The following is a 22793-nucleotide window of genomic DNA, read 5'->3' as shown; positions in this document are numbered from 1 at the left end:
AAGCTGAAAAAGTAATGTGCTGTGACATAATCAAAGCATGCCAAAATTCACTTGTAGTGTCTAGCAACCTGAATTTCCTATAAGGCGTCCCTTTTATTACAATCACAACATTTTTTTTTCCTTGAACATTTTTACAGAAAATATATTATATGGATTTTTATCTCCTGCCTCTTAATTCCATGGAAGGAACATACCTGTGGCATCTTGTACAGGGAAAGGATATTAGCCATGTATAGATAGATGTCAGATGAAGGTCCTCCAATGACTGCTATTGGTCTGTTTTGAGGATCACAGTTGTAGTTAGGTATGAATTGGCCCTTTGTAAAGAAGAGCTCCAATGAGGCTCGGTATGTCCAAGTTGGATCAAAGTAGGCATTATAGATATGGAACCTCAAGATATGGTTTGGTAAAATAGAAGGATCTCTATTGATTTTCATGATGGCAAACTCTAAAGCGAGAATGTGCTGATACATTGGAGTTATGACCCTAAAATAATCATTATATATTATATTGTGAAAAAGCATACTTCCCAAAATATCATGCATTTTATTGGTCAACTAAGTTTAATGTTCATAACATCTGTCTGTCTGTCTATCATCTATCTATCTATCTATCTATCTATCTATCTATCTATCTATCTATCTATCTATCTATCCATCCTCTATCAATCGGCATTTAACTATCATCCATCCATCCATTCATCCATCCATTCATCCATCCATCCATCCATCCATCCATCATCTAAATAGTTTATTTATAAACTATTGTCCATCTATATATTTTCCTATATACGAAGACTGTCGCTCTCTCCGTCTCCCTCTTTCCACTCTATATCCTTTTCTTCTTTCTCTTTTCTCTTTTCCTGTCTTTGTGTAAAAACATCTTACACAGTGGTGCCAAAAAGCTCCTCAGATGGATGTTTCCTGAAGTCTATCATTCTACAGTAGATGTAGATCTGAGAGAAAATGCCCACAATTATGAAATCTCCTGACTGATATTGTTTGTGAAGAAAAGGCAGAGGGTCGTTAATCCTACATTTAGCACTTGGAATCATGGACATCATTTCAGGCAAAAGCACCAAGACCAAGGCAGCAAATATTATCATAATGTGTAAAAGTGTCTGATCTTAAGCCAGTTGAAGCTTCCCCAAGCTCTGCCTCATTAAGAGTATTTCTACTTGCACTTGTCTCCACAACAACCTCTTGTCCATTAGGAGATGAAGTTGAAGCAATGATGTGGGAATTGATAATGACAACTGAAAGATCAACAATTCAGAATTCAAGTGCTAGGAAACCATTGCATGTAACAACTGTGCAGCAAGAAATAGAGAACTTTTCCACATGTATATGAAGACAAGGGGAAAAGTTATTCTTGTTTTTAAAGCCATATGGCCTTACATTAATTTACAAATTGCTTATTTGTTTGATTGATATTCTACCATAGTCTCACAGCTGTTGTGGATACATGAAATGTTAAAAGGAAATATGCAATATGTTAAATTAAATTACAATAAAATAAAATGCACTCTACATAACAAAAATAAGAAAAATATCTGCCACATGTCAGATAATCATAAAATAATTATTTTAAAAATGATACTGTAAACCAATGAATTTTTTAATAACCTTCTATAATTCATCAAGAACTTCAGGGGATGTTTATACCTCATTGGCATTTGATACCAGTCAGATTCGGATATTACAATACAATACAATAGTAGAGTTGGAAGGGACCTTGGAGGTCTTCTAGTCCAACCCCCTGCCTAGGCAAGAAACCCTATACCGTTTCAGACAAATAGCTATCCAACATCTTCTTAAAGACTTCCAGTGTTGGGGCATTCACAACTTCTGGAGGCAAGCTGTTCCACTGATTAATTGTTCTCACTGTCAGGAAATTTCTCCTCAGTTCTAAGTTGCTTCTCTCCTTGATTAGTTTCCACCCATTGCTTCTTGTTCTACCCTCAGGTGCTTTGGAGAATAGTTTGACTCCCTCTTCTTTGTGGCAACCTCTGAGATATTGGAATAATGCTATCATGTCTCCCCTAGTCCTTCTTTCTCTTAAGCTAAACATACCCAGTTCCTGCAACCGTTCTTCATATGTTTTAGTCTCCAGTCCCCTAATCATCTTTGTTGCTCTTCTCTGCACTCTTTCTAGAGTCTCCACATCTTTTTTACATCGTGGCGACCAGAACTGAATGCAGTATTCCAAGTGTGGCCTTACCAAGGCATTATAAAGTGGTATTAACACTTCACGTGATCTTGATTCTATCCCTCTGTTGATGCAGCCTAGAACTGTGTTGGCTTTTTTGGCAGCTGCTGCACACTGCTGGCTCATATTTAAATGGTTGTCCACTAGGACTCCAAGATCCCTTTCACAGTTACTACTACTGAGTAAGGTATCACCTATACTGTACCTGTGCATTCCGTTTTTGTTGCCTAAATGTAGAACCTTACTCTTTTCACCATTGAATTTCATTTTATTAGATAGTGCCCAATGTTCAAGTTTGTCAAGATCCTTCTGTATCTTAAGCCTATCTTCTGGAGTGTTGGCTATTCCTGCCAGCTTGGTATCATCTGCAAATTTGATGAGTTCCCCATTTATTCCCTCATCCAAATCATTGATGAAGATGTTGAAGAGTACTGGGCCTAAAACAGAGCCTTGGGGTACTCCACTGCATACTTCCCTCCATGTAGATGCAGTTCCATTGAGAACTACACGTTGAGTGCGGTTGGTCAGCCAGTTACCAATCCATCTGGTGGTGATGCTGTCTAACCCACATTCTTCTACTTTATCTAGTAGTAGGTTATGGTCTACCTTATCAAAAGCCTTACTGAAGTCCAAGTAAACTATATCAACGGCATTCCTCTGGTCCACTAATTTTGTCACATTATCAAAGAATGCAATAAGATTAGTCTGGCATGATCTGTTTTTGACAAATCCATGTTGGCTATATATGTCTATCTGTCTTTCTATAATCCATCCATCCATCCATCCATCCATCCATCCATCCATCTATCTATCTCTCTATCTCTCTGTCTCTCTATCATCTATCTATCTATCTATCTATCTATCTATCTATCTATCTATCTATCTATCTATCTATCTAACTATCTATCATCTATCTATCATCACCTTTCATCTATCATATTCTTCCAAATGTCGGAAGGTTTCTCAAAAAGATCTTTTCTTTCAGGTGGTGCTAAACTATAAAAAGATTTACCTGTTAAAATCAGTGTTTTAGTTGTCACCACAACTCAATCCATAATCAATATATGTGCTTTCAAATTGCTATTATACAATAATAATAATAATAATAATAATAATAATAATAATAATAATAATAATAATAATAATAATATTTATTTCTTAGCCGCACCCTCTCCCGAAGGACTCGGGGCGGCGTACAACAAAACATAGGAAATAAATATATCGACATACATATAACAAAACATATACCAAGACATATATACGACATATACAAGGAGGAGGTGAACTGATAGATAAAAACAAGTAAAAACACAATGTTTAAAAACCCCTAAATAAATTGAAAGCAATTAAAATACCCCAAATAAAAAACCCGTCAGGAGCGATATAGTTGGATCAAAGTTGAGCCAGGCCAGCAACTTGAAAAAGGTGGGTCTTGAGCTTTACACGAAAGGAGCGGAGGTCAGAGGTATTCCTAATATCCGGGGGGAGGTCATTCCACAGGGCTGGGCCCGCCACAGAGAAGGCTCTATTCCTAGGCGCCGCCCCTCGACACTGTCTGGTGGACGGCACCTGGAGGAGGCCCTCTCTGTGCGAGCGGATTGGTCGCAGGGATGTATGGGGCAGAATACGATCCCGCAAGTAACTAGGTCCTAAGCCATATCATAACATTAGAATTCCATTATCTCAAATACTACAGCATTTTGGATTAGGTGTAACTTTACAGGAGGCATTAAATGTTGTCCCATGTCAAATCCATAGATTTGTGTGTATAGCCAGCTCCACTTGCATCAAATAAAGAAAGAACTGGTGCACCAGGCAGAAATGGAGTCCTTTAGTCATGGCTTTCACCTACATTTTCAATAGCAACTGTGAGTCTATAATGACAGTTTCCTGACAGTTAGAACAATTAATCAGTGGGACAGCTTTCCTCCAGAAGTTGTGAATGCCCCAACACTGGAAGTCTTTAAGAAGATGTTGGATAGCTATTTGTCTGAAACGGTATATGGTTTCCTGCCTAGGCAGGGGGTTGGACTAGAAGACCTCCAAGGTCCCTTCCAACTCTACTATTGTATTGTATTATAATGAATTTCCAAATGACAAACTTTTTTTTCCTTACCATCCAGAGACACTATTGGCATTAATGAGAACCTCAACATAGAAATATCAAATCTTTCTTCCTTGCAGGCATCAGTATTCTAAATGATAGAACATTGATAGTGTCTCCTTTAAAGCTGATGACTTGGTATAAAATTGGGTATTATCAGCAACCCAAATATCCAATATATCCTGGTGGATTCATGTAATTGAAAAAAAAATGGGGGAAATGATCAATTCCTCTAATAAACCAGGAACCACCAATGTTCTGTAGGGAGAACGAGGCAGACAGGAAGTGAGGCAAGGCAGGTTGAAGTTAACACAACCTTTATTTACAGAAAGACAACAGCTGAGAATCATGGCAAACTCAGTAAGGCAAACAGCGAAGCAAATAACAGCTGACAGCTCTTTTATACTCGAGCTATTAGGCAGCAGTCCAATCGGGTGGCTGGATCCTCCCGCCGGCTGGCTGGTTCATCTTGGACAATCAGGAGAGGCCAAGGTAAGTCTATGGCAGGAAAGTTTGCAAGCAAGTATCTGGCTAGACGAAAGTTAGGAACGCTTCAATCCACATTTAACAAGCTAGTGAAAGTGAGGAAGTCTTTAATACACAACAACCAAGAAGTCCTTTTGAAATACTCTCACACAACAACAGACTAGAATTATTTACTAAGGAGCAAAATACCATTTTTCCCAACAATGGTCAAATTAGAGACTTTTTTTTTTAAAAAAAGGGAGAATTGGGCACTAATTCCATGCAGGTCCTGATAAAGTTCCTTCAGTAGAGTGACCAATGATCTCAGGATAATATATAGGCTATTAATTGACTGAAAAGGATCTAGACAATCAATGTCTGTATAGGTGCTACAATAGTCTCAACAGCTTTTCCCCAAAAAAGAAAATGTCCACATCCTTTTAGGGTACAACAAATGATTTCTTCTTAATGTCATTTCTCTTGCTTAAATTTGCTTCATTAATCTTATTAATATTGATGTCACCTCCTCCATGCCACACTTGTATTTTGTTTTAATTGTACGTCGCCCCGAGTCCCTTTTCGGAGAGGGGCGACTGATAAATCGAAATAAATAAATAAATAAATAAATAAATAAATAAATAAATAAATAAATAAATAAATAAATAAATAAATAAATAAATAAATAAATAAATATATAATCATTCTACTGTAAAAGTTTCAGGTCCTCTTCTTGGATTTTAAATACATGCCATTGTAATTTTAATTACATTCACAAGGAAATTGAATATCTACATAGGTGTTTTTCTATATTAATAAAAATTGGAATCCAGTGGAAAATATCAGTTCTTTAAGATATAATCTTAACCCACTTTGAGTACATATCATCATTTAGATGATATGTATATAGATCATAAAGATGATCCACACTCTGTCAAAGACCTAGGAGTACTCATTTTGAAAGACCTAAGCCTCAGAACTCACTGTAACAACATTAAAAAAGGCATTCAGAGTTGTCGACCTTATTTTACAAAGTTTTCTCTCTGGTAACGCTATGCTGCTAACTAGGGCATACAAAACCTTTGCCAGACCTATACTTGAATTCTGCTCACCTGCCTGGAACCCACACTGCATTTTGGACATTAATACATTACAGAAGGTCCAGAGGTATTTTACAATAAGAGTACTCAACTCCTATGCTTGTAATAAAATTCCTTATACCACCAGGTTTGTAATTTAGGTCTGGATAACCTTGAACTACACCGCTCATCTTCGTTTCAATCTAAGCTTAGTACACAAGATGATATACCATAACATCCTAACTGTTAATGACTACTTTTATTTGAACCACAGTAGTACAAGGGCTATCAATAGATAGAAACTAAATGTAATTTTGATTGCAGGAAAAATGACTTCAGCAATAGAGTAGTAAATGCCTGGAACACGCTACCTATTGTTAGTTCCTCTAACCCCCATACTTTTTATCTTAAACTGTCTACCATGGACCTTACACATTTCTTAAGAGATCCTTAAGAGGGCGTGCATAAGAATACTAGTGTGCCTACCATACCTGTCCTACTGTCCCCATTTATATGTACTCATTTTATGTGTTTATGGCTATGTTTTGCTTATTTATATCCATTTATTTGTGTCATTTTTTTCATGTGTCCATGTCTATACTGATACTTGTTTCCTTGTACTTGTTGACAAATAAATAAATAATAAATAAATAAATAAATAAATAAATAAATAAATAAATAAATAAATAAATAAATAAATAAGCCCTGACCTTGAAAGAAGTAAATATATGGATTATTCCATTTTTGGAATATCTCATTTCAGAAAACTCCAAAGGATTTTTATGAAAACACATGACCATCAACAATTATTTTCAAATTCAATCCAGCTTTTTTCAGCTTTTTTATACAATATTTGAAAAGTTTGATTAAGAGATTAATTTCTCTTACTACCTAAGGAAATGTTCTTTCTTCACGTTTCCTCGGGAATATCTGTTGTTAAGGATGAATGTGGGAAAAAAAACTTTTAAAGATCAAGCAACACTGGAAACCTAAAGAATATCAGAAGAGACATTAGAAATTACTGCAAGACAAAAAGGAAGAAGACAAACCCTAGAAACATAAGCATCTGTGGAAGGAATTTAACAAATGGTTCCAATGAGCTTTTAGAAGAGATAAGAAGCAATATTACAATGATATCTGTAAAGACATCCATGACAGAAAGAGGAATGGAACCTTTGCAAAGATTTTCAAATGTAAAAGGAGATTCCAACCTCAAATGCCTGTGCTAAATAACACAAATGAACAAATGAACAGATAATACATAGATTCAAGGAAGAATAAAATAAAAAGATGGAAAGAAGAAATTCTCTGCTGTAGATATGACAGACTCCAAGATCCCTTGGAAGAAATTCATCACTTACAAAACCTCTAGTAATAGAAGAGAAATTTATAGCAGTACTCTGGTCATTACAAATTGAAGACGATAGAAGAATTAACAGATATCACAAACAACATAAGAAGAACCTGTAAGCTTATAAGCAAAAAATGCCAGGAAATCCGGAGAATAACACAAAAGGCTACAGTTTGTAGACTAAAGAAAGGAGGCTTAATAGATTGTATATAAAATATATTTATTTCAATTTGCCAGGAAAATAATCTCTAGGATTATTCAATGCTGATTGGCATCCAAGGTATAAAGGGAGATGCCAGTTATTCCAGATGGTTTTGGAAAATGGTGAGGAAATATTGACACATCATAGATAAAAAAGAAACTCCAAAAATACCCCTTACCCCAAAAAAAGTCAGTATGTGATTCATTGATTATTCAAAGAGTTTTAATTGTGGTGATCATTTTAAGGTATGGAATGTGTTTAGGCGACTAGACATCCCCCCAAAATTTAAACTTTATACTCGTGCAAAAATTAAATATGCAGGGAATCTATAGTCTAGACAAGACATAGAGGTCCTAGTCCAGATCATCGAAGGCGTAAGACAAGATTACTTGCTGAATATAGTTTGAGGGAAGATGAATTGCAAGAAAATAATTGAAGAAGAAAATTAGAGGCTTGTATTACTTAAGAAGAATACTGAAATAAATTTACAGAATGTAAATATAATCCAAAAAGATTGTGTCAAGGTTCCTATGGATGAACCCAACCAAAGCAAGCATGATCAAGACAATCTAGTCTCTCTATGCAAAACTTTATTGAGTCCATCATTTGGCCATGTTTAATGACAAAACCAGGTCTAGATGTTTCCCTATAGTTAAAGTTCAAATCCTACCACTACCACCCCCAATTGTCCCAGGTCCCATCGTCCAATATGGTCTCCGGATATTGGTGTGGGGAAGTCTTTTCAGTTTCTGTAAACACCTGTTGGAGTGTTCTTTGTTCTCATGCTGACATCTTATTATATTCTCCCTTTTCCTCCCTACATTAGCTTGGTCCAATACATTGTCCAATAAGCATTGTTATTTAAAGACAATTAAGGGTAACCTAAGCCAAGATATGGAAAAATGGAGAGGGAACATGAAATATACTTACAATGGGAAATTACTGAAATTATAAAGACAGAATCACAAATGGGGTTGCATAAGGATGTATAATTATATAAATATAATGATGAGAATAGCTGGAAATTGTAACAAGGGCTGCATCTCTGCCAAAAATGGGCTGGGGGTGGTGGTTTTAAAAATACAATTACTATATATATATATACTTTTTTTCTCTTTTTTTTTTTTTAAAAAAAAGGAAGATATATGCCAAAATGAAATATGTATATTGAAAAGGAAATATAAACACCATCAACATAAAATGGAGCTCACTCAGACGCTGAAATAAACCATGTAAATGAGATTAAGAATGTGAAGTAGAGGAAGAAGGAGTGGAAAGGGGAGAGAGGAGAAGGAGAGAGAAAGGGGAAGTAGAGAAAGAAGGATGACAGAGGGAAGAAAGGAGGTAGAGAGGAGGGGGAGTATAGAGGGAGAAGAAAGAGATGAATAATGTACAAATATGTTGTATGGAGAGCAGAAGAGCCAATAATTGTTTTTGGGAGTTAATGGTAAGACGAATTGATGTAAACACTGAATAATATAATATGATGTTGGTTATGTAACAGTATACATGGGTTATATGTTATGAAAATGAAAAAAAATGAATATATATATTTATTTATCAGTACAAATACAACACACACACACACACACACGTGTGTGTGTGTGTGTGTGTGTTGTATTTGTGCTGATAAATAAATAAAGGGAGACTAGTATAGATCTATTTCAAGCTATTTAGCTCTCATCAGCTAGCCATATTCTTACTGGGATTCGAACCAGGGCTGTATTACATATTAGGCAGTTGTATTAGCCACTAAGCCACAGGCTCTCCTACTTATCAGCTGAGCCAGGGAAATAGGTATGTATTTGTGTTACAACCCCTGGTATGCCCAAATATGGGAGGGAGGTCACTACTCCCTCTTTCTGTCATTCAGCTCATTTCAGAAGACCATCCAGGCAGAAAACCATATTTTTATTTTTAATGTTGCCTTTTTATATTTGTGTTGTATTTGTGCTGATAAATAAATAAAGGAAGACTAGTATAGATCTATTTCAAGCTATTTAGCTCTCATCAGCTAGCCATACCCTTACTGGGATTTGAACCAGGGCTGTATTACTTATTAGGCAGTTGTATTAGCCACTAAGCCACAGGCTCTCCTACTTATCAGCTGAGCCAGGGAAATAGGTATGCATTTGTGTTTCAACCCCGGGTATGCCAAATATGGGAGGGAGCTCACTAATCCCTCTTTCTGTCATTCGGCTCATTACAAAAGACCAACCAGGCAGAAAACCATATTTTTATTTTTAATGTTGCCTTTTTATATTTGTGTTGTATTTGTGCTGATAAATAAATAAATAAATAAATAAATAAATAAAGGGAGACTAGTATAGATCTATTTCAAGCTATTTAGCTCTCATCAGTTAGCCATATCCTTACTGGGATTCGAACCAGGGCTGTATTACATATTAGGCAGTTGTATTTGGGCATACCAGGGGTTGTAACAACACAAAGGAATACCTATTTCCCTGGCTCAGCTGATAAGGAGGAGAGCCTGTGGCTTAGTGGCTAATACAACTGCCTAATATGTAATACAGCCCTGGTTCGAATCCCAGTAAGGGTATGAGGTTTCCTCGTTTGTATTCCTTGTGAAGAAAAGGAAGAGGGTCACTGATGCTGCATTTCGAATTGGGAATCTTATATAAAACCTGCCCCAAATTCATCAGAAACATGGCTTTCAGCACTAGCACCAGCACCTTGAATGTAGCAATTCCTCTTTGAGATTCATCTCTAACAGTCTTGGCTATGTGCTACTAGTTGCTAGTGACAAATATTCAAGATCAGAAACCAAACTGTAAATATCTCCAGGTTGCAATAGTTAAGGGAATGTTGCTTTCTTCTTTCTCAGGTACTTTTGCTTAGTTGTTAAATCATCTGGCCATGTTTCCTGTCTGGTCTACCTCATCCCTTGAATTATCTGGTTAATTATTTAATATTCCTCATGAGTTGCATGACCAGCTGTGGAATTGATCTATAGCTGTGGTCAAACTTCTGTGACAAAGAACTCCTAGGTTGGTACAATAGAGATAAAAACATTCCCCACTGAAGTAACATCAGAATGATTGGTGGAAAGTCAATCCTGCCCTTATTTTGGAGGTCTATTCTGGAAGCCTCTTGATGTTTTCCAAATGAACATGTTAATATTTGCAGTGCATTACACAGAGCTAGAGGATGGGATTAAATGGAAAACATAATGCTTTCTTTTTCCTTTGACCAATTAATTTGCAGAGGTTACAAACTTAGGAGTGCCATTTTCCTTTGCTTGCCTACTGTTCTTTGCAAGTCGTTGTCTCTTTGCATTTAGTAATGGTAGGGAATAAAGTATTCAGTTAGAGAAAAATGAGCCGTATGATCCTTAATATATAGATGAATTTTATTTCATCTTTGTTTTTATTTCAGACACATATTGTGCATAGTTTGCTTTTACTTGATTTGTACTATCCTCTGTTGTATAGTACTCCCTTTTTGAAAGGTTGATTTGGATCTTTCAGTTGTCAGAATAATTGCTTCTACTGGTTAAAATGACAAAACAACAAGTTTTCCCAATCTCTTTTTCTTTCTTCTATTCTACTCTTTTCCATCATCATAGGACAAACATGAAAATGGTTTCATCACTTAAGGGACCAATCTCTCTTTCACTCTGGAGAGAGAATAGGGAAGTGCACCTTCCCCCATTAGAAATCAAGATGAGCAGATTTGTTGATATTTACTTTGGTCTTTAAATAAGCCAGATAATGGGCCTATGCATTTAAGACATTTCTTTAAGATGTGTTTTTTGGAATACATTATGTAAATAACTTTTTAAAACTCTCAGTGAACCTACATTATAATAAACAACTAAAAAAAGTGAGATATAAATTTTGAAGGAGGATTAATATTTATTAGTTTTAATTTCCCTGCACTTTTATTATTTTTATATAAATAAATAATTCAAGGCAGCAAACATGTCTAATATTACTTGCTTCTCAATTTTTCTCCAAAACAGGGGCAAGTCTGAGGTGGAAGTCAATCTCACACTCTCCTAGTTTCTAATTAATGCCTTAATCCCAAAACCAATCTGGCTCCATGCTTCCTCATATCAGATGCAAAATAGGCAGCAGTGATACAAATTTATGCTATTGTGTCCTTTTTTCTTTTCTTTTGAGCTGATCCTTTTTATTCAAATCAGGATTCAGCACAATGATGTACAGCTTGGGAGAAAAGATACAAAGCAGTAATCCAGCACTGGAGGCTGTAATGGAGAAGATCTCCACAGCAACCATATATTTTCCCTTTGAACTCAGGTATGCTGGAATAAAGGACAACCAAACACTACAGAAGACCAACATGCTGAAGGTGATAAATTTGGCTTCATTGAAAGCATCAGGCAACTTCCTTGCTAGGAAGGCCAGTGTGAAACTAATAATGGCAAGGAAGCCCATATAACCCAAGACACCATAAAACATGAAGGCAGATCCTTTGTTGCACTCCAGAATGATTTCTTCTCCTATTGACTTCATGTCAGCATCTGGGAATGGGGGAGAGATGATCAGCCATATAACACAAATATTAATTTGAATAAAGGAGCAGCAGGATACTATAAAGGGGGCAAGTCTTTTCCCCACCCACTTGGTCATCTTGGACCCTGGCTTGGTAGCCATGAAAGCTAGAACCACAATGATCGTTTTGGCCAAAACACAAGAAATGGCCACTGAGAAGATGATGCCAAAGGCAGTTTGACGAAGGAGACATGTCACCTTGTGAGGTTTCCCAATGAATAGCAACATACAAAGAAATGATAATAGGAGAGCAACAAGGAGTACATATGTGAGGTTTCGGTTGTTAGCTCTGACAATGGGAGTGTCCTGATGCTTAATAAAGATCCAAAGGACTCCAACTGTGATTAAAGAGAAGAAAAGACAAGAACTAGCGATAACTATTCCCAACGTTTCTTTGTAGTTCAAGAATGTTGAAAATTTGGGGAGACACAAAACCTGCTTCTCATTGGGATAGTGATCTTCTGGACATTGAAAACATTCATCCATGTCTATGAAACAAAATGTAGATGTTGAAGTTGCATTGAAAGAATTAAAACCAACTGTACAAGTGTTCAAAGTGAGGACTGCCAATTTATTTCTTAAAAATAAATGCCATATATTAAGTTAATTGACATCTACTTCTATTTGCATAAATAGAATTCTTGCTATTAATAATGTACATGGTTGCCATTCAATTATCTATCCCTATTTTATACTCCAATCTGCCAAGTGAAAGATTTGGCAGAAAACAGAAATTTTCCCATGATACAAATGACAACCTGATTCATTCGGTGAGGTAGATATATACAATATCTCTTACCCTCTTTGTTAGAAATCTTCCCTTCAGGACATCGGAGACAGTCATAGCAACAAAATAGTTTCCCTTCTATCTTAATCTTACTGTAGCCTGAATCGCATTTCCCATTGCACAGTGAAAGTGGTTGGGTCTGTCCATAAATTTTAAAAAAATGAAAAATAGGAAAGATTTATGTTTGAAAAATTGGCATCTCGGAAGTGTCTTTCAGTATTTTCATAAGTATCTTTCCATTGTATTTTTCTTTTTATATAATAATGTGAGATAGCAAAGTCTGGTTTTCGGTTGAAAAGATTTGAACAACGTTTTGCCTCCATGCAAATATATAGACCACAATACTTAATTTCTTGTCAAAACAAATATCATTTTACAGATCCATTATTATATACAAGTGTTCCTTGCCTTTCTTTCTTTTTGAACAACTCTAAGGATTTTAGAAAATGGGAATGTTTTTGCATAGAAGTTACATGCTAAGTGTAAACTTTCTTTGTTGCCTACACTTTTCTCTCCACCTACCCTAGATACCTTATTTTGATCATCAATGAATGACTTTCTAAGCCTATCAGCTAGGCTAGATACACATAGTGTCAAAGGTGGAAATGAGCACCTCACTGTGCTTTGGATGCTTTGTAAAGGCTCTCTGTAGCCTTTAACCATCTCAGCAGAGACTGAAATCCATATTCTTTAGGTCGATGGAGGACTTTGAATAGTATGAAAGCAGACTTATGGAAATCTACAAAAAACTACTACTGGATGGAACCAATGGAGGAGCTGGCACCTGGATCTGACAAAATTTGATAAGTATGGAAATCATTGAGTAGACTTCACATGGGTACAACTATATCCAGAAATAGTCTGAACAAATGGGGATATCCAGTTGCTTCTACTCTTTGTGGTTGTGGTGACATTCAGAAAACCATTTGCAAGTCGAATGGAAGTTCTCTAGCTGAACAGACGTGGGGGAGGGATGAGCTCTCAAGAGCCTCACATGAACCCTGTCTGACAAACCTATTCCAAGATCCTATTTGGATCATAACCCCCCTGGAGGAGGGGTGAAGAAAGGGCAGCATCTCATGGAGGCAACAGGCCCCTCACAGGTCAGAGATTTGCCCTCTGAATTGGAGCAGGGGTGGCAGCATGGAAACATGGCTGCACAAGAAGCTGGTTTCCAGCCAAAGCAACTGAGTGTGAGGTCGAGATGAAAGACCAGTAAGAAGATTCATTTGACCCACAGTCATAAATCAAAACTTGGAAAAGGCAAAGAATCTTGAGAGTACAAATAATATTAATAGACAGATCTGGATTTTGGCAAAAGGAAAGAAAGAAAGGGAAAATGGAGGGTTCAAACTCTAGCCCCCTAAAAAGCCATCTGTTTGAAACAATTTGGACAGAAAGGGAGAAAGCAGAGAAGTGACAAACACACTCAAATATAAACTCTAAATTTGATTTTGGACTTGAAATAGAAACCAAACATTCCATGGTGATTTATTTCATCCGAATTTCTTCTAACTAATATATCTTAAGCAACTCAAATTAATGAGAGGTAGAATGCGACAAGGGAGAAAAATCAAGAAAATAGCACTATTTTCTCACTGATAGCTGATAATTTAATCTTTCCTGTCTGGAAATTTAAGTTAGCCAACTGCTTTAAGTGAGAACTTGGAAAAGCAGAAGGCGAAGAGAAAAAACCCTGAATTTGGCTGTATGCAAGTTTGTTCCAATTAATATATTTTCAGCAACTATAACCAATGAGACGTGGAAGGTAGCAAGGGAAAAAATAATAACAACATCAAGAACTGGGAAAATACTAAGGGTTTTTTTTCCTTTTCTGCAAAAGAAAGATGGCTCCAGCTTCTCTTTCATTTTCACATTAGATGAATTAATTAAATTTAAGGTGGACCAGAACTTTAAAATAAGATCTGTATAACTAATTGCAATTTTGGAACTGGCCATTAAGGAAGAACAAAAGACCAAGACGGCTCCCTTCAGTCTCCTCCACAGCAACTGAATTAGATAAATTTAAGGTGGACCCGAATTCTGAAATAAGAACTGTATAATTAACTGTAACTTTGGAAAGGGACATTATGGAAAGGAAGGAATTTAAAGAACTATGTGAAATTGTAAAAAATGTGCATAAATCATTAAAATTATTAATAGCAAGCCTAAATAGAATTCTGAACTCAGAGAAGCAGGTATTTAAAGAAGAAGGGAAGGAAGAAGTGGGGGAGATAATGAAGGGGTAGAAACAATGGGAAATATAAAGCAAAGAAAAACATCCATTGGGTCTGGCAGTGGTATGGGGAAAATTGAAAGGGGGGATGTGTCCCAACAAAAGGAAATAAAAAGCAGACAAAAATGTTTCAGAGGTTGAGAGTCGCATAAAGAAAATTGAAGAAAAAAATTGAAGGAGGTTATGCCCCAACAAAGGGAAATATAAAAGATCTCTTTGACATTGGTTGAGGAAAATTGAAGAGGGTGGATGTGTTAAAATAAAGAAAAGGGAGAAGGCAGGAATAGAGAAGTGGGACAAAAGACTTACTAGGAAAAAATCAGACAACTAGAAATTGTTATATGCGAAAATGTAAAGCTACGGTAAAAGGTTTGTTCCTAAATATGACAATAAAACTGAATTGTTTAATAATTTAATATGATAATGGAAAGATAACTAAATAAAAGTTAAATATATAGAATATGGATAAATATGAAACTGATATGGGGAGATTGTAAAGCAGAGGTTTGTAATTCACTTTTATACATGATAATTAAACTGAGTTGCTAATTGATTGAATATGACAGTAAAAGGACAATTAAGCATAGGTTAAAATATACGAAACATGGACATATATAGAACTTCTAAGATGATGAACAAAGTGAGATGTGTATTGCTTGTTATTCAATATAGTAGATTAAGGGAATTGTAATGAACATTGAACAGTAAGGATTGCCATTTATAGACAATTAAGGGTAACCTAAACCAAGATATGGAAAAATGGGGAGGGAACATGAAATATACTTACAATGGGAATCTATTGAGATTTAAACACAAAATCACAAAGTGTGGACATGTAAGGATGCATAATTATATAAATATAATGATGAGAATAGCTGGGAATTGTAACCAGGTCTACATCTCGGACAAAATTAGGCTGGGTGTGTTTGTGTATTTTAAAAGCACAATGACTAAATATGTATACTTTTTTCTCGCCCTCTTTTAAAAAAAAGAAGGAGGAAGAAGATATATGTTAAAATTAAATATGTAGATTGAAAAGGAATTATAAATACCATCAACATAAAATGGAACTTGCTCAGAAGCTGAAATACACCAAGTAAATGAGATGATGAGTGTGAAGTAGAGGAGAGAGGTAAGGGAATAAGAAAAGGATAGGAGAGAAGGCAGGGGGGAAGAGGAGGAGAGAAAGAAGGAGTGGAAAGGGGAGAGAGGAGAAGGAGAGAGGAAGGGGAAGTAGAGAAGTGAAGGGTGACAGAGGGAAGAAAGAAGGGAGGGAAGGACAGGAGAGATGGAGAAGAGAGTAATGGATAAGGTACAAATATGGTGTATGGAGAGTAGAAGAGCCATAATTGTTTTGGGGAGCTGATGGTAAGATGAATTGATGTAAATATTTAATAATACAATGCAATATTAGTTATATAATAGTATACATGTGGTTATATGTTATGAAAATGAAAAAATGAAAATAAAAATAAAAACTTTATTTTTTCAATAAATATAAAGAAAACAAAACATATGTATGTTTGTCCTTTGTGTCCTGATCAGTGTACATTTGAGGACCTCATGCAGTGTGATGGAACACAATCAATGTAGCTAGTTTCTGGACAATCTTGCATTTTAGATTTTTAAATGTTTTGCCTTATTTTAACGGTAATGATTCTCATGCAAATGAACCAAAAATCTCGGCTGGAGAGGCTTTAGGGAGAGAATTTAATTCTATTTCTGAAGGTAATTGTGGTGAAATAGCGTGGCTCTAAAGTGAGCTTTAGAAGTAGGAAAATCTGGACTGAGCTCAATGTGAGTGGTCCATACCTGGTTAAACCTGCTTGGCCACACAATATCATCTGCATAAATGGTGACCATTTTTTTGTTGGAGTCCTTGAGGTCCATGCTTCCAACTTGGACTTTCTTAAAAGACAAATTTGAAAATGTGATCCAATTGATAATATCAAATCCAGTCTCTAATTCTCCATTTTGATTGAATCTAATTTGTTGCCCGGCACTATTATTAAATGCAATTCTTCCGATAATGTAGTTGAGCTAAATCAGAAAATAGAGATATATCAGGATATAAAACAGCACTCTTTCTCTCCTTTAAAGTATATAGATATTAAATCCTTTCAATGTATGTAAAACATGAAATATAATAAAAACCACAATAATAAATTACATTACGGATTGTAACAATGATTAGAGAATCTTCATAGCAGCACAATAAAACAGAAGAAATAAAATAGAATACTAGATCAGAACTAATCAGCAATTTAAAAAAGACTATTTCTAGCGGGTTTGTAAAAAAATAATTGAGATAATTGAGAAAGAAGTTTATATTGAGAAGAGTAAAAAAAGAGTATAAGGGGTGAGTGTTGCAGAAATCTTTAAAATGTTAAACTTGTAATGATGAAGACCATTTCACACTCTTTAAAAGTGTCTAGTACAGAAATGACAATCATCTCCATGGATTTCCTTTAAAAGATATTGAGTATATTTGAGTATGTTTTGAGTATGTTTTGAGTAGGTTTTTGGATTCTCAAACTTAGCACGTTCAGTAAACAAATAAGAAAAATCTATAAGGAAAATGCAATACCAAATAAGAAAAATAACATATTGGTCTTGGACCAAATAAAGATGTAGAATACAATGTTTTAAAATAAATTATATGCTTTCAATCTAAAATAAATCATGTTTAGTCTTACTAAATTATCAATATGCAGGTGTTTGAAAGGCAGAAACAACATTTTTATTTATCTTTAGCTTATAGAGGTTTGTGACTGTAATGAATTCCTAATTTTATAGGGTTTCTTCATTTTTATATATTTACATAACATTACATATGGATATATTAATGGTATACTGTATTTTATATTTACTTGCTCTTACACCATTAAAAAATAAATAGCAAAATTTATATTTACTAAAACTTCATAGTTTCACCTAGATTAAACAAATGAATTCTTGGAAAAATGATTTTTTTTCTTGAAATCTAGAAGAAAGATACAGTAATACATTTGTATACATTTGGGGACTTTACCTTCCATAAATGTTGATTCAAAAGTTTCCCCTTGATTTTCCCCCATGCTCTGTATTTCATTATAGATGAATAGAAGTCATGCAAAGCATGTGCCACCACATAGATAGCATTGTAGACACTATAGCTGTGGCCACTCATTTCCATATCAAAGACAGATGTAGGAAGACCCTCCAGTTTCTCCCTTCCAGTACAAGTGGCCCCATTTGCCTTTTCTATTACAGAGGTGTGTAAGGAACACCCAAAGGCATTTTCCCAGAAGGTCTTGATAAAACTGCCTTCCTTTTCCAAGATAGGATTTCTTGTGAGAACAAATTGCTTGAATCCCAATATCTTCTCTGAATGAACTGCAAAAGTTAAAGCCCCATGAAGGAAAACCATGTTCTTATTTCTTTGAAATGGATTTGATGCGAAATCCATCTGGATTGTCATAACCCAGACTTTCCCTTTTGTCCATAGTGGGAAATCATTATCTTTCAACTTACTGGAAAGAAACCTTAGAATTATCATGTCACCACTTTGACCATGAACTACCACCACAGTGACATCACTTTTCATAACCAATCTGTACATGTTAAGTCCTATTTCAATCATCTTTTTCAGATTATCTGAATGAACAGGTTTGGGAAATCTTGCAACGAAGTCAAAGCAGATGCCACTCTGGGTAGCCATGGGAAGCACCCTGCGCAGAAACATTTCACCACTCTCGTTGTCTACTAACAACATCCCCACCCATGTCCACGCGAAATATAGCAATAACTGAGAAATTCCCCTGTACTGAAAGTCCATATTTGGCAACATCTGTTGGTAAAAAGCAGCTTGGTCTTTTGTGCTAATTTCAGGAGCAGCACCATACAATATCTAGAAAGAGAGAGATAAACAAAAAAAGAAAAAAAATCACTGTAAAAAAATCACTTTAAAGTGAAATCACTGTAAAGTGCAATCATAATCTTTTCCTATTTTGTCCACTAAATTAGAAACTGAAACCAGATTCCATTTAAATTTCACATTCATATTCAAGTTGAGCTGGTGCAGCAGGAATGTTCAGCTTTAGTCATAACTTAAGAAACTAAGTTAAATCAGCAGATCTCCATTTGTTCATGGAGATTGTCATCCCATCACTTCCAAGGCTGAGCTGCATCACCAAAATTGGTCAGTGGCTCACAGTTGCATTAGAACACCAGTTCACAGTTCAGAGATGAATCATATAATGTTATGTCACCATAGAGAAACTTTCAGAATATACTTCATGTCTGGGATTTCCATTATCATATCCCAAAACACAAGATTTAGTCAGAAGAGCACAAACTATATCATTGAAATCTTTAATTCAATTTGTACCCTTCAAATTAAATATTATTAATTAAGATAAATATTAATTTACAATATATTTTTTAATTGGTAAAAAAATATCCTGTAGTTCTTTTAAATACTACTGATGCAATATTTCCAGAGAATTTCATCTTATTTTCAAGGAGAAAATTAGGCCAGAAAGAAACTGAAACAAAATCAATACTAAGTAATTAAAAAATCGTGAATACTAGATTCGGTGAACCTTGTACTCATTCTGGAGAATATTGATTTTGCTGAAAAATACAGCAAAATACATTTTTATTATAGTTGCAATCATGTTTTAAGTAAAGTTTGGAAAGCATAATCTTCAAGTTTTTCCTTTTGAAATTCTGATCATGCTCCACCTTGTTTTTAGCAACACTTTCTCTAAAATAACCAATGAAATATTACTTCTGGGCAATGTGTAATATCCCCATTAATTTTGCCTGGCCCCTTTAAATATCAAAAAGCTGAAAAAGTAATGTGCTTTGACATCATCAAAGCATGCCAAAATTCACTTGTAGTGTCTAGCAACCCGAATTTCCTTTAATGCATCCCTTTTATTACAATCACAACATTTTTTTTCTTTGAACATTTTTACAGAAAATATATTATATGGATTTTTATCTCCTGCCTCTTAATTCCATGGAAGGAACATACCTGTGGCATCTTGTACAGGGAAAGGATATTAGCCATGTATAGATAGATGTCTGATGAAGGTCCTCCAATGACTGCTATTGGTCTGTTTTGAGGATCACAGTTGTAGTTAGGTATGAATTGGCTCTTTGTAAAGAAGAGCTCCAATGAGGCTCGGTATGTCCAAGTTGGATCAAAGTAGGCATTATAGATATGGAACCCCAAGGTATGGTTTGGTAAAATAGATGGATCTCTATTGATTTTCATGATGGCAAACTCAAAAGAGAGAAGGTGCTGATACATTGGAGTTATGACCCTAAAATAAGCATTATATATTATATTGTCAAAAAGCATACTTCCCAAAATATCATGCATTTTATTGGCCAACTAAGTTTAATGTTCATAACATCTGTCTGTCTGTCTGTCTATCATATTATCTATCTATCTATCTATCTATCTATCTATCTATCTATCTATCATCTATCTATCTATTCTCTATCAATCAGCATTTAACTATCATCCATCCATCCATCCATCCATTCATCCATCCATCCATCCATCCATCATCTAAATTGTTTATTTATAAACTATTGTCCATCTATATATTTTCCTACATATGAAGTCTGTCCCTCTCTCCCTGTCTCCCTCTTTCCACTCTATATCCTTTTCTTCTTTCTCTTTTCTCTTTTCCTATCTTTGTTTAAAAACATCTTACACAATAGTATGAAAAAGCTCCTCAGATGGATGTTTCCTGAAGTCTATCATTCTACAGTAGATGTAGATCTGAGAGAAAATGCCCACAATTATGAAATCTCCTGACTGATATTGTTTGTGAAGAAAAGGCAGAGGGTCGTTAATCCTACATTTAGCACTTGGAATCATGGACATCATTTCAGGCAAAAGCACCAAGAACAAGGCAGCAAGTATCATCATAATGTGTAAAAGTGTCTGATATTAAGCCAGTTGAAGCTTCCCCAAGCTCTATCTCATTAAGAGTATTTCTACTTGCACTTGTCTCCACAACAAACTCTTGTCCACTAGGAGATGAAGTTGAAGCAATGATGTGGGAATTGATAATGACAATTAAAAGATCAACAATTCAGAATTCAAGTGCTAGGAAATCATGGCATGTAACAACTGTACAGCAAGAAATAAAGAACTTTTCCACATGTATATGGAGACAGGGGAAAAAGTTATTCTTGTTTTTAAAGCCATGTGGCCTTACATTAATTTACAAATTGCTTATTTGCTTGATTGATATTCTACCATAGTCTCACAGCTGTTGTGGATACATGAAATGTTAAAAGGAAATATGCAATATGTTAAATTAAATTACAATAAAATAAAATGTACTCTACATAACAAAAATCAGAAAAATATCTGCCACTTGTCAGATAATCATAAAGTAATTATTTAAAAAAAATGATATTGTAAACCAATGAATTTTTTAAACAACCTTCTATTATTCATCAAGAACTTCAGGGGGTGTTTATACCTCATTGGCATTTGATACCAGTCAGATTCGGATATATGTCTATCTGTCTTTCTATAATCTACTCATCCATCCATCTATCTATCTATCATCTATCTATCATCACCTTTCATCTATCATATTCTTCCAAATGTCGGAAGGTTTCTCAAAAAGATCTTTTCTTTCAGGTGGTGCTAAGCCACAAAAAGATTTACATGTTAAAATCAGTGCTTTAGTTTTCACCACAACTCAATCCATAATATATGTACTTTCAAATTACTATTGTACCATCATAACATTAAAATTCCATTATCTCAAATACTACAGCATTTTGGATTAGGTGTAACTTTACAGGAGGCATTAAATGTTGTCCCATGTCAAATCCATAGATTTGTGTGTATAGCCAGCTACACTTGCATCAAATAAAGAAAGAACGGGTGCACCAGGCAGAAATGGAGTCCTTTAGTCATGGCTTTAACCTACATTTTCAATAGCAACTGTGAGTCTATAATGAATTTCCAAATGACAAACCTTTTTTTCCTTACCATCCAGAGACACTACTGGCATTGATGGAGAACCTCATCATAGAAATATCAAATCTTTCTTCCTTACAGGCATCAGTATTCTAAATGATAGAACATTGATAGTGTCTCCTTTAAAGCTGATGACTTGGTATAAAATTGGGTATTATCAGCAACCCAAATATCCAATATATCCTGGTGGATTCATGTAATTAAAAAAAATGGGGGAAATGATCAATTCCTCTAATAAACCAGGAACCACCAAGAAGTCCTTTTAAAATACTCTCACACAACAACAGACTAGAATTATTTACTAAGGAACAAAATACCATTTTTCCCAAAAATGGTCAAAGAAGAGACTTTTTTTTAAAAAAGGGGGAGAATTGGGCACCAATTCCATGCAGGTCCTGATAAAGGTCCTTCAGTAGAGTGACCAATGATCTCAGGATAATATATAGCCTATTAATTGACTGAAAAGGGTCTAGACAATCAATGTCTGTATAGGTGCTACAATAGTCTCAACAGCTTTTCCACAAAAAAGAAAATGTCCACATCCTTTTAGGGTACAACAAATGATTTCTTCTTAATGTCATTTATCTTGCTTAAATTTGCTTCATTAATCATTCTTTGTAGTATCTTAATGTAAAAAGTTTTAGGTCCTCTTCTTGGATTTTAAATACATGCCATTGTAACTCAATTACACTCACAAGGAAATTGAATATCTACATAGGTGTTTTTCTATATTAATAAAAGTTGGAATCCAGTGGAAAATATCAGTTCTTTAAGATATAATCTTAACCCACTTTGAGCACATATCATCATTTAGATGATATGTATATAG

Source organism: Natrix helvetica (assembly GCF_964273705.1).
Source record: "Natrix helvetica genome assembly, chromosome: W".
Classification (NCBI taxonomy): Eukaryota; Metazoa; Chordata; class Lepidosauria; order Squamata; family Natricidae; genus Natrix; species Natrix helvetica.
The sequence above is the reverse complement of the archived record's forward strand: the minus strand, read 5'-3'. Positions refer to the sequence as shown.